This window comes from Diadema setosum, chromosome 21 (assembly GCF_964275005.1).
Source record: "Diadema setosum chromosome 21, eeDiaSeto1, whole genome shotgun sequence".
In the NCBI taxonomy this organism is placed as follows: domain Eukaryota; kingdom Metazoa; phylum Echinodermata; class Echinoidea; order Diadematoida; family Diadematidae; genus Diadema; species Diadema setosum.
Window position 1 is genome coordinate 4,614,925 of NC_092705.1, and position 9,464 is coordinate 4,624,388.

Below are 9,464 nucleotides of genomic sequence, written 5' to 3' on the forward strand. Positions count from 1 at the left end.
TAAGACTGGCAGTTCTTACTCGATCGATATTAGGGAGCTTTAGATTTGCGACGCGGACATTTAAGACAACGATTGCATTGGCTGTTCTCCTCTCTCCCTGCGTTGTGTTGCAAAGTAGCCTTAGATTGTGTTATACAGAGATGCAACCTATAAAAAATAAAATGGCGCCCCCATTTGATCGGTGCATCAAGTAGCTCTCTGCATTGTGAATTGAGCGGATGCAAAATTGGCCCAGAAAGCGTAGTGAAAACTCAGACGAAGCAAGCTATAAATCGATTGATTTTGATAAGCAATTTTGCGCATGCGCAGAACAAGTTTTTTTATACCCCCGCCAAACGAAGTTTGAAGGGGGTATATAGGAATCAGCGGACGGTCAGGCGGTCGGTCGGTCGGGCGGTCGGTCCGTTGCAAATCTTGCGTCGCGAACTACTTCCTCAGTTTTCAACCGATTCCCATAAAACTTGGCACAGATATGTGCCTTGGGTTGTAGATGTGCAAGACGTATTTTTTGACAGTACCCAAAAGTACGTTGCCATGGTAACGGCATATTATGGGCAAAAATGGGTACAAATCTTGCGTCGCGAACTCCTCCCACAGTTTTTGATCAATTTTTATGAAATTAGGTACAGATGTTCATCTGAATTTGTTACTGTGCAAGACACATATTTCCGCAGTGGTAAAAAGTGCGTTGCCATGGTAACGGCATGTTATTGGCAAAATGCTTCATGGCAAAACTGCTTCATCAGTGTTCTTCCAGTTCTCATGGAATTCATATTGAATGTTTGTCTTAGGATACAGGTCAGCATGACACATTTCTTGACAGTGACAAAAAGTATGTTGCCATGGTAACAGCTCACATATTATGAGCCAAAATGATGGAAAATTTTGTGTTGCAAACTACTTCCTCAGTTTTTGCCCAATTTCCATGAAACTTGGTACAGATGTGTGCCTTTGGTTGTAGATGTGCAAGACGCATTTTTCGACAGTACCCGAAAGTACGTTGCCATGGTAACGGCATATTAATGGCAGAAGATCAAGGAAAGATCTTGCGGATTTAACTACTACTCAGTTTCTTGACCAAAGCTTATGAAATGTTGTTTTGACCAAAGCTTATGAAATGTTGTTTGGCGGGGGTATAATCAGTCGCTGTAGCGACATTTCTAGTTTTCCTCTGAATATCCGCGTCGCAAAAATCTAAAGCTCCCTATTACCAGCTGTGTTTTGTAGACACTTGTCACTGTGTGAGAAAACCAAAGCTCCCGTTGGTAGTTGGGGAATGAGAGAAATATATGTCCTGTAGTATCCGTCCTTTGGGAGAGGAACTTCATTTTTCAGAACTTACTGGACCGACATCAAAGATTTGTGAACTACATGTAGTTCACAAGCTGAAAATCATGAATTTTGGTGGCAGAAAGTGGCAATTGACAAATGGCATAAATTTTTTGGCTTTCATGGTTGATATGTATATTTGAAAGAAAAATAAATCTTACAAATGGAAAAGATTGATTTAAATGTCCAATGTGATGCCTGTTGGCAAGATATTCATGATAACTGAGTGTTTACATAAAAGGAAACAAAGGCTCGTTTTCATCTGAACATGTGCTCGGAGCTGAGTGTATTACATTGGCAGACCCTCGATCTTTGTATATGTTGTTTTTCTTTAATAATCATCTGTCAGTTGTAATCTTTAAGTAAAAAATCGGTGTCAAACACTTAGGTACTTCAGGGGAGCTCAAATGACCTCATAGGAGAGAGTGTGAGGGAAAAAAAATACCCACTTATGGAAACCTTTATATCTGTGTGTAGGTATTTTTTCCACAGCTCTTGATTTAGATTAGAAAGCAAAGGAGGGAAGTTCTGTAATATATCTGAATTTCTATACTCTGTACATACTGACTGTAGATAAATGTGCAATAAAATATGTGGAAAGTACTTTTGTGTATACTGGCATTCTTGAAGTTTTGTCATGGTGTGAACTATACATCTTAATGATGGTAATTACTCTAGGATTTAAAAGGGAATTCAAGACCCGTCAAAAAGTTAGTCTGAAAATAAAGAGTAAATTATGACAAGCACCACAGCAAAAATTTGATCAAAATTAGATCAAATACACTGTATAAGGAAGTTACAGAATTTTAAAGATTGGCTAATTTTTGTATGAAAGTTATTAAACAGTCAATACAGAATATTTAAAGGGATCGTATAGTTTTGGTTGAGACCTAATTGCGGGTTTCTAACATTTTTTTGGTGAGATAATGAGAAACCTCTTATGAAGTATGAAAGAGCATGTAATTCTATGAGGAATTCAATGTTTATTTGATGAAAATTGGTTTTGAAATGGCCGAGATATCCAAAAAAGAGCAATTCTAATAAAGTGTGGGACCCACACTTTATTACGATCGCTTTGTTTTACTTTGTTTTTGGATGATTCAGTCATTCCAAACCCGATTTTCATCAAATAAACTTTTAATTCCTCTTAAAATGGTATGCTCTGTACTATATCACAAGTGTTTTCTTGGTATCTCGCAAAAAGTTAAAAGCCCAATTCTCATCTCCACCAATACTGTACTATCCCTTTAAATGAGAAGTAACGATGTTATCACCTCACACTTTCCATTGATTGTGTACAAGAAAAAAAAAATGCAAAAATTCAAATTTTCTTGTCTAAAAATATAAACCATTTTATTCCTTGTTGAATAACTTCAAAATAATGATCAGTCAGATACAGTTTGTATGTCAGGATATCATATTCAAACTTGATAATAACTGACTTGGTTGATAAATGAAGAGAAGAGCTATTTCCAATATCAATGGATGGTACAGTGTACATGTAATAGTGACAGGGGATGTGAGGAACAACGTTCAATACTGTCAACAGGCAAAAACATTTTTTTTCTTATGGACAGTATTTTGAAGGACAACAATATCCCATGGAAGGGTGTAGTATTGGTAGCACATTCTGCTGACAATGCAGCTGTAATGAAGGGAGCTCAAAGTGGGGTTGCCTCGTTTGTGAAAAAGGGAAAATCAAGACATCTTCATCTTGGGGTGCCCATGTCAACTGTTGCGCCTCTCCACCGAAAAGGGAGCGAGCGTGTTCCCATTCTCACCTGTTGATGTCCTTACACTATAAACCTTCTACTACCTAGAGAAGTCCAGTAAGAGGCATAAACCCTTCAAGGAAGTACAGGAGATGTGTGGAGCACAAGACCATGCAATTCTCAAGCATGAACTTACCCGCTGAAGGTCTACGGAAAGAGCTCTAGGAAAACTTACTGAGCAGTGGGTGCCTCTCAAAGAAAACTATTATAGAATCTAGTTTAGATTGGAGGCACTGTCTGATAAAGCTAATCAACCTAGAAAACAGAAGGCAAAGGTTACAAGAAGTCTGCATATGCAGGCAGTGCACCTCAAACCTCATAGGAACATGCTAAGCTTGTTAAAGGAAAATATGTAGAAGAAAGACAATGATAGGAACCCAAAAATGCCAAAGATACAAGAGAAGACAGATTACTGGTCAAAATGTGCTGCAAGGGCTAGAAATTAAAATAATATGAAGAGAAGTATGCAATCTTGAAGTTCATGGACAAAAGTCTATCCTGAAGAAGGAACGATGTAGTTTATAAATTTGACATCAAGCATAACACACTGTTGGACGTACTAAAACATGATCAGGCAGTCAAACATTCATGTAATGCACAAAGAGGCAACAAATGCCAAATGGAGCAGGTAACATTGGTTGTAGGAACTGGACCTTGGGGATAAGAGGGTAGAGCTTGACATGAAGTCTCTAGATTTAAATTCAAAGGAAGTCACTGGGAATTGTTTTAAACCCTTAAAATTTGATGCCATGGGAAGGTCTCTTTTGGATCCTACATGTATGTTTCAGATAGACAAAGTTGCCATATGCCTAGGTTGGCCAAAGACAGTGTGGTCAACATCGGTTTAAAGTTTCCTGGTAGGAAAAACTCAGGAAACCTATGCTGCCCTCTCCCTTCAAGAATGCTCCAAGTACGACAATTAAAGTTCTTATCTTGAGAGTACATGAGTTGGTGCCTGAAGCACACCAGCAGATGTCCTGGAACAGCAGGAGACAGGAGGAGCAGACGTTTGTGGACTTTGTGCAGCGGAAGCAGTCTCATTTTGACCATTGGGTGGCATCGTCTGGTGCAGACGACTGGAAGAAATTGAAGGAACTCGTCTTGCTTGACGAGTTGACATGGTGTGTTTACCGTGATCAGCGGGAGAGGCTTCAAGAAAGCAGAGGTTCATGGTGACAAGAAAGCAGCCGCTTTCCTGGACGAATATGTTCTTGCTTACAAGAAAGGGAGAAAAGGTGTATAAAGAAAAGGGGCTGCTGCTCCTAGAACTCCTAAACCAGAGGTCAAGGGTTCATATCTTCCTGGGGAGAATCGTAACATTGCATGTTTCTATTGTACACAGGAAGGTTATAGGATGTCAACCTGCTTGAAAAAAAAAAAAACAAAAAAAAAAACGAAAGGAACACTCTGTCCATCTAGAGGAAATAAACAAGTGGAGGCATCACCGCTTTCAATCGAGACTAAAATTGGAGAAGATGGATGCACTAAAAGCACAGCTGAGGTTCTGGCAGCACATTCTGTTGCAGGAAGCATAGCCAGCACTGAGCCGATTTTCTGAAAGCTCTTCAGAGACCCCAGGAAAGAGAAGAAACTCTACAACTGATGAACTGAAAGGAAAACCTGCTGAAGCTAATCACCAAGGCATCATCATCAACAGACAAAAACAGTAACCCATCCCTATATTGGGTGGGGAAGAGAATTGGACACTTTTTCAATCGTGAGGGTGAAGATGAGGTATCAGATTTAGATTCTAGGTATCCAGTCAAAGGCAAGGTTATATCGTTGTCCATACCTGGCTACCCAGAGTGGTTCAATATCAAATACGCCAATGACCAGGCAATATACACCTACAAGCTCTTGGAAGATCTAGAGGGGGGTCCCGGAGATCTAGAAATATTTAGATACATTAAAGATCAGTTCAAAAAAATTTTACTGATAATATCTCAAAGAAAATATGTGTACAGATACTATTCTATGCCTACGCAAAATTAATTACTATTTTATTTCATGAGTTTATGCAAGAACTCACTGTGAGAGCCTGCTCAACGCACACCGGTCATCTCCCATTGTGTGGAGAAAAAATCAATGGAGGATTCAGCTGCGAATTACCCAGCCCCAAGCAACTGCCCCAACTTGGTGGTTCCCAAAGTAAACCTGGTGATTTGGGACAATTCTTTCTCCAACTCCCTAATAAAATAAAGGTCAAACTTCAAAATGGTATATTCTGGTTTAATCTTTCCATTAATTTGCATAATTGCTCAGTTTGAATTACAAGGAATAAGAAAGCTATCTTTCATTACATGACTTTGTAAGACAAATTGATATTGCACACTAATACTTATGTACCAAGCTCTACCTTAACATTTGTCACTTTATTTTTTTTTTCACATATGTAACATAAATTAATACTAACTATGCAAACTTAATTTACTAATTTGCACACTGATCATTTTCAAAATATGCAAATTATTACTCTGTAGCACAGTTGACCCTTGCAAGTTATTTACGGTTCATTATTTTACACCAGAGCCATTTAAGTAATACTTTGAAATGTTCTCTCCATGAATATCATTTGATAGCTACTTTTTTCTTATATGTGCATAATTAATTAGCACTAATTTACATAATACACATAATCATCGAAAAAACATAACACTATTAAAATTGTGAAGGAGGTACGTTGTACCAAACGACATGGTGCAGCTTGATATGGTTTGCATGTATTTCTATTTTTTGTGTGACATCACTACCCAAATGTTGCAGAGAACTTCAGATTATTCAAGCAAAGATTGCAGCTGTATTTTCAAGTCAACATACACCAGAGAAGGATAGAGTGTCTACCTTATTGTTAGCAAATGGTAAGCAAGATCTCTAACATCTTAATTGTTGATATCTCATTGAACAACAACAAGCAGACATAAATGCCATATTTGGTAAGTTCCAGGAACAGTTAGAGCCTCAAGAAAAATATTGTGTTTGTAGATTAAAGTTGTCAAAACTGAAACAAAATGCTAACGAAGAGCTTGAGAACTTTATCAATCTGTGTAGAGTTGTAGCATCAAAGTGTGAATTTGCACAGCCCGAGCTTAACGAGCGATTGACTGAAGTCATAATCAATAGTACTCCCATTCCAGAGTACTAGAAAGAGTTATTTACAAAGGATAAAGGTGTTGTATTATGAGCGCACTACATCTGTCACAGGTGTATGCATTGTGTTCTACTACTGATGATACGGTCAGAGCAGCAGTCATTACCATGACGTTCGATTGTAATTGTGGATTAAAGTTGTTACAAATTTATCTTTAAACAACTGTATATTTGTTTGATCACTGAATCTGTCAATTAGGCCAAAAAAAAAAAAAATGTTGCATTGGCGTAACATGAGATTTTCAAATAGGGTCGGTCGGGCGGATTTTTTTTTTTTTTTTTTTGCTACCTGCATTTTACGTGTAAAACTCGTGCTCAGCTCAGTAAACAGTTACAACTGCTGCACCGAATGTGCTGTGTTCATCTATTCTACAAATCATTTATGAGGCCGATTACTGGAATTATACCCCTTCACAGAATTTAAAGATGTTGAAATCCCTATCCTGAATGTTTTCACTTCATATTTTACTATTTTGACTTAGATAAGATAGATGCAAATTGACCCATATGTACGATCTTTTCATCGCACACGGCGATCTCTATTACAGTCCCACATATACAGATTCGTGTAAGTTCTCCACACAAGAAACCTATGGCAAAACTGTGCACAATACATCGCAGTCTGAATGCTACGTATACACTGAATAAATCTTGTTAGAGTAAGTGTCCGTGTTGGAAACAGATGACGTACTGATCAAGGAAGGCTTATGCGAGGCGCTAGATCTCTCCCTCGTACATCCGATATCCCCAGAGCCGTTTCCACTTCCGGGTTTGTGTGATCGCGATGGCAATCAACAAGATATTTGATATCGATAGCAAAAAAAATGATAAAAAAAACATGGGGTCGGCGGAATTTTTAGGGTCGGGCGGGTTATGCCAATGCAACAATTTTTTTTTTTTTTGCCTTATTACAACATGGTAGTAGTCATTACCATGACATTCAATTGTAATTGTGGATTAAAGTTATTACAAATTTATCTTGAAACAACTGTTATCTGTTTATCATTGAATCTGTCCATTATTACAACAAAATGCTTCACATTACACCAAGCAGGAGAGCTAGGCCGTACATATGAAGCAAGGCAGGCTCACATCTGAGCAGTACAGAAGCTGAACTCCCCTTTCCATCAAACATTGCATCACTGGGTTTACACAAGCAGAGCTAGAGGGAAACAACAACCGTGCATGTTGACACACCATGTACAATACTACATAGGTAATGGCAATACATTAGTGAATACATGGATGACAATGTGCTAGGTTGCTAGTCTTGAAAGTCCAGACCCCAGTCCCAGACACACATCTTGCAAGATAGTGGGACGGCACAGAGTCTTCTGTGTGCAGGAAAACTCAGACAAGTCTTCAGTGGAATCAGACGGGGGTTTTTTTTTCAGTCTGGGGAGTGGAAGATGTAGTGTTCAAGTGTTTCTTCATAGTGTTGAGTTTAGGAATGATCTTGGCAATGACTCAGTCTTGGTAGGTGTTTGCCCACACTGCCAGTTGAAGGTGTTACTCTGTTACTGGGTAATAATTTGCTGGAGAAAAGGTCTTTCCTCGTATTGCTCCCAGTAAGATCCCAGCTGTCAATGATGCCACGGAAAAGTCAGTTTAGGAAGTTTGACCCCGCCCGCGTGACATGACCTTTAGCATCTTCAAGGCCAAAGTCCATCATTTTGGTGAGACAGAACCGTTCGGCAGAAAGATTCAGCAAAGGTAAAGCCGAACAATAAGCTATCCTCGAAGAAAAAAATGTCGAAGGAAAAACATGACAATACAGAAAACACAACTCCAAACCTCTCGGCGAATGTAAAGCCATTGGAGAGTAGCAACTCTGCATAAAGCTCGATACCGCAGAAAGGCAAATCAAATGCATGTGCAGGCGATACTGCCCCACCTAATCCCCCTACTATTGGTGGTCTACTAGGGAAACTCCATGCACTACACCCAGTGTGACATCATATCAAGTAAATCAATAATTGGGATTTTAAAAGAATAAATCAATAATTTGATTTTTTTTTAAATATTAAAAAAAAAATAGTGGAAATGGCTGGAAAACAAAAACGACAGCACACTACTTCTATTGGATTACTTTTGAAAAATAAAAAATTGTATCGCAGGGAAAGCACGGTGCATCGTTTTTGGGTGCAACCACACTATCGTGTATGGAAGCAGTGGAATGAAAGCCTTTGTGATACACAGAAACTCAGATGCCCACAAGACTGCAGCAAAAGTGAAAAGGGAATACCATACTCTGCCTGCAGCTTCTCTGTGAGGCAGGTACGCCAGTTTTGCTCTCTGGGGAATGAAAAGGGCCCAGGAAGCTGTAACTTTTTATAATATTGTGCACCCCTTAGCACTCATGAATTGGCAAGATACTGGCAGAAAAAAATAAAAGATGCCCCACTTCTAACTGGCAGCTACCAAGATCAAAAAGCCAATGAAGAAGCCATGGGAACATCATTTATTGCTGAAACAATTTTCCATCTACAATGTCATCGAAAGCGTAAGACCTTGCATTAGGGTTACCTAAAGATCACAAAGCTGTGAATGAGTCATCACTGGACAGAACAACGGTTGTACATGCTAAAGGACTGACTGCTGTTCATCAAGTGTTTGGCAGCAGAGATGAAGAAATATCTTTTCTTGATTAGAAGCATATGCTTAATAACAAACTTTACAATTAAATAAATCTAAATCTTTCTCATCATCTGCAAAGGACTGGTCTGAGTTGCAATACCCTCCCCACAATCAGTTGCTCTGCTCCCTCACGATTTCGCTCGAAAAAATACTATTTCTGGTCCTCATTAATGTTCTGGTTGGCAAGTGTGCTATTAAACTGCATGAAACATGCAATAATATCCCCAAATGTCTCTAGGAGTCTCCCTGATTTTGGTGTGGGAATATAGTAGCAGCCTCGTTAATACAATTAATAACAGTGAGGGGATGATATGTGATTGTTAGGAATGACCTTTGTTACAAAGATAAGAAAGTAAAATTGAACGACGGCATAAAAACCAGTCTATATTACCCCTGTACAGTGCACAAAGTATGCCAAATGTCTTCTCCATATACCACAAAAGTCAACCCAAAGAGAAGTGTCCATCAAGACTGACTTCACACACATTCTTTTGTACAATTACCAGATGGGCATTTAAATGGAAAATTTGAAGTCACTCCTAGAAAAGATAAGAGGTCATTCTACCTTTTATTATTGGA

The 9,464-nt window shown here is 38.8% G+C and overlaps 1 pseudogene; it reads left to right on the top strand.

Moving 5' to 3' along the window:
- Window positions 1-2,814: 2,814 nt before the first annotated feature.
- On the top strand, window positions 2,815-4,277 carry LOC140244831 (uncharacterized; annotated as a pseudogene).
- Window positions 4,278-9,464: the final 5,187 nt, after the last annotated feature.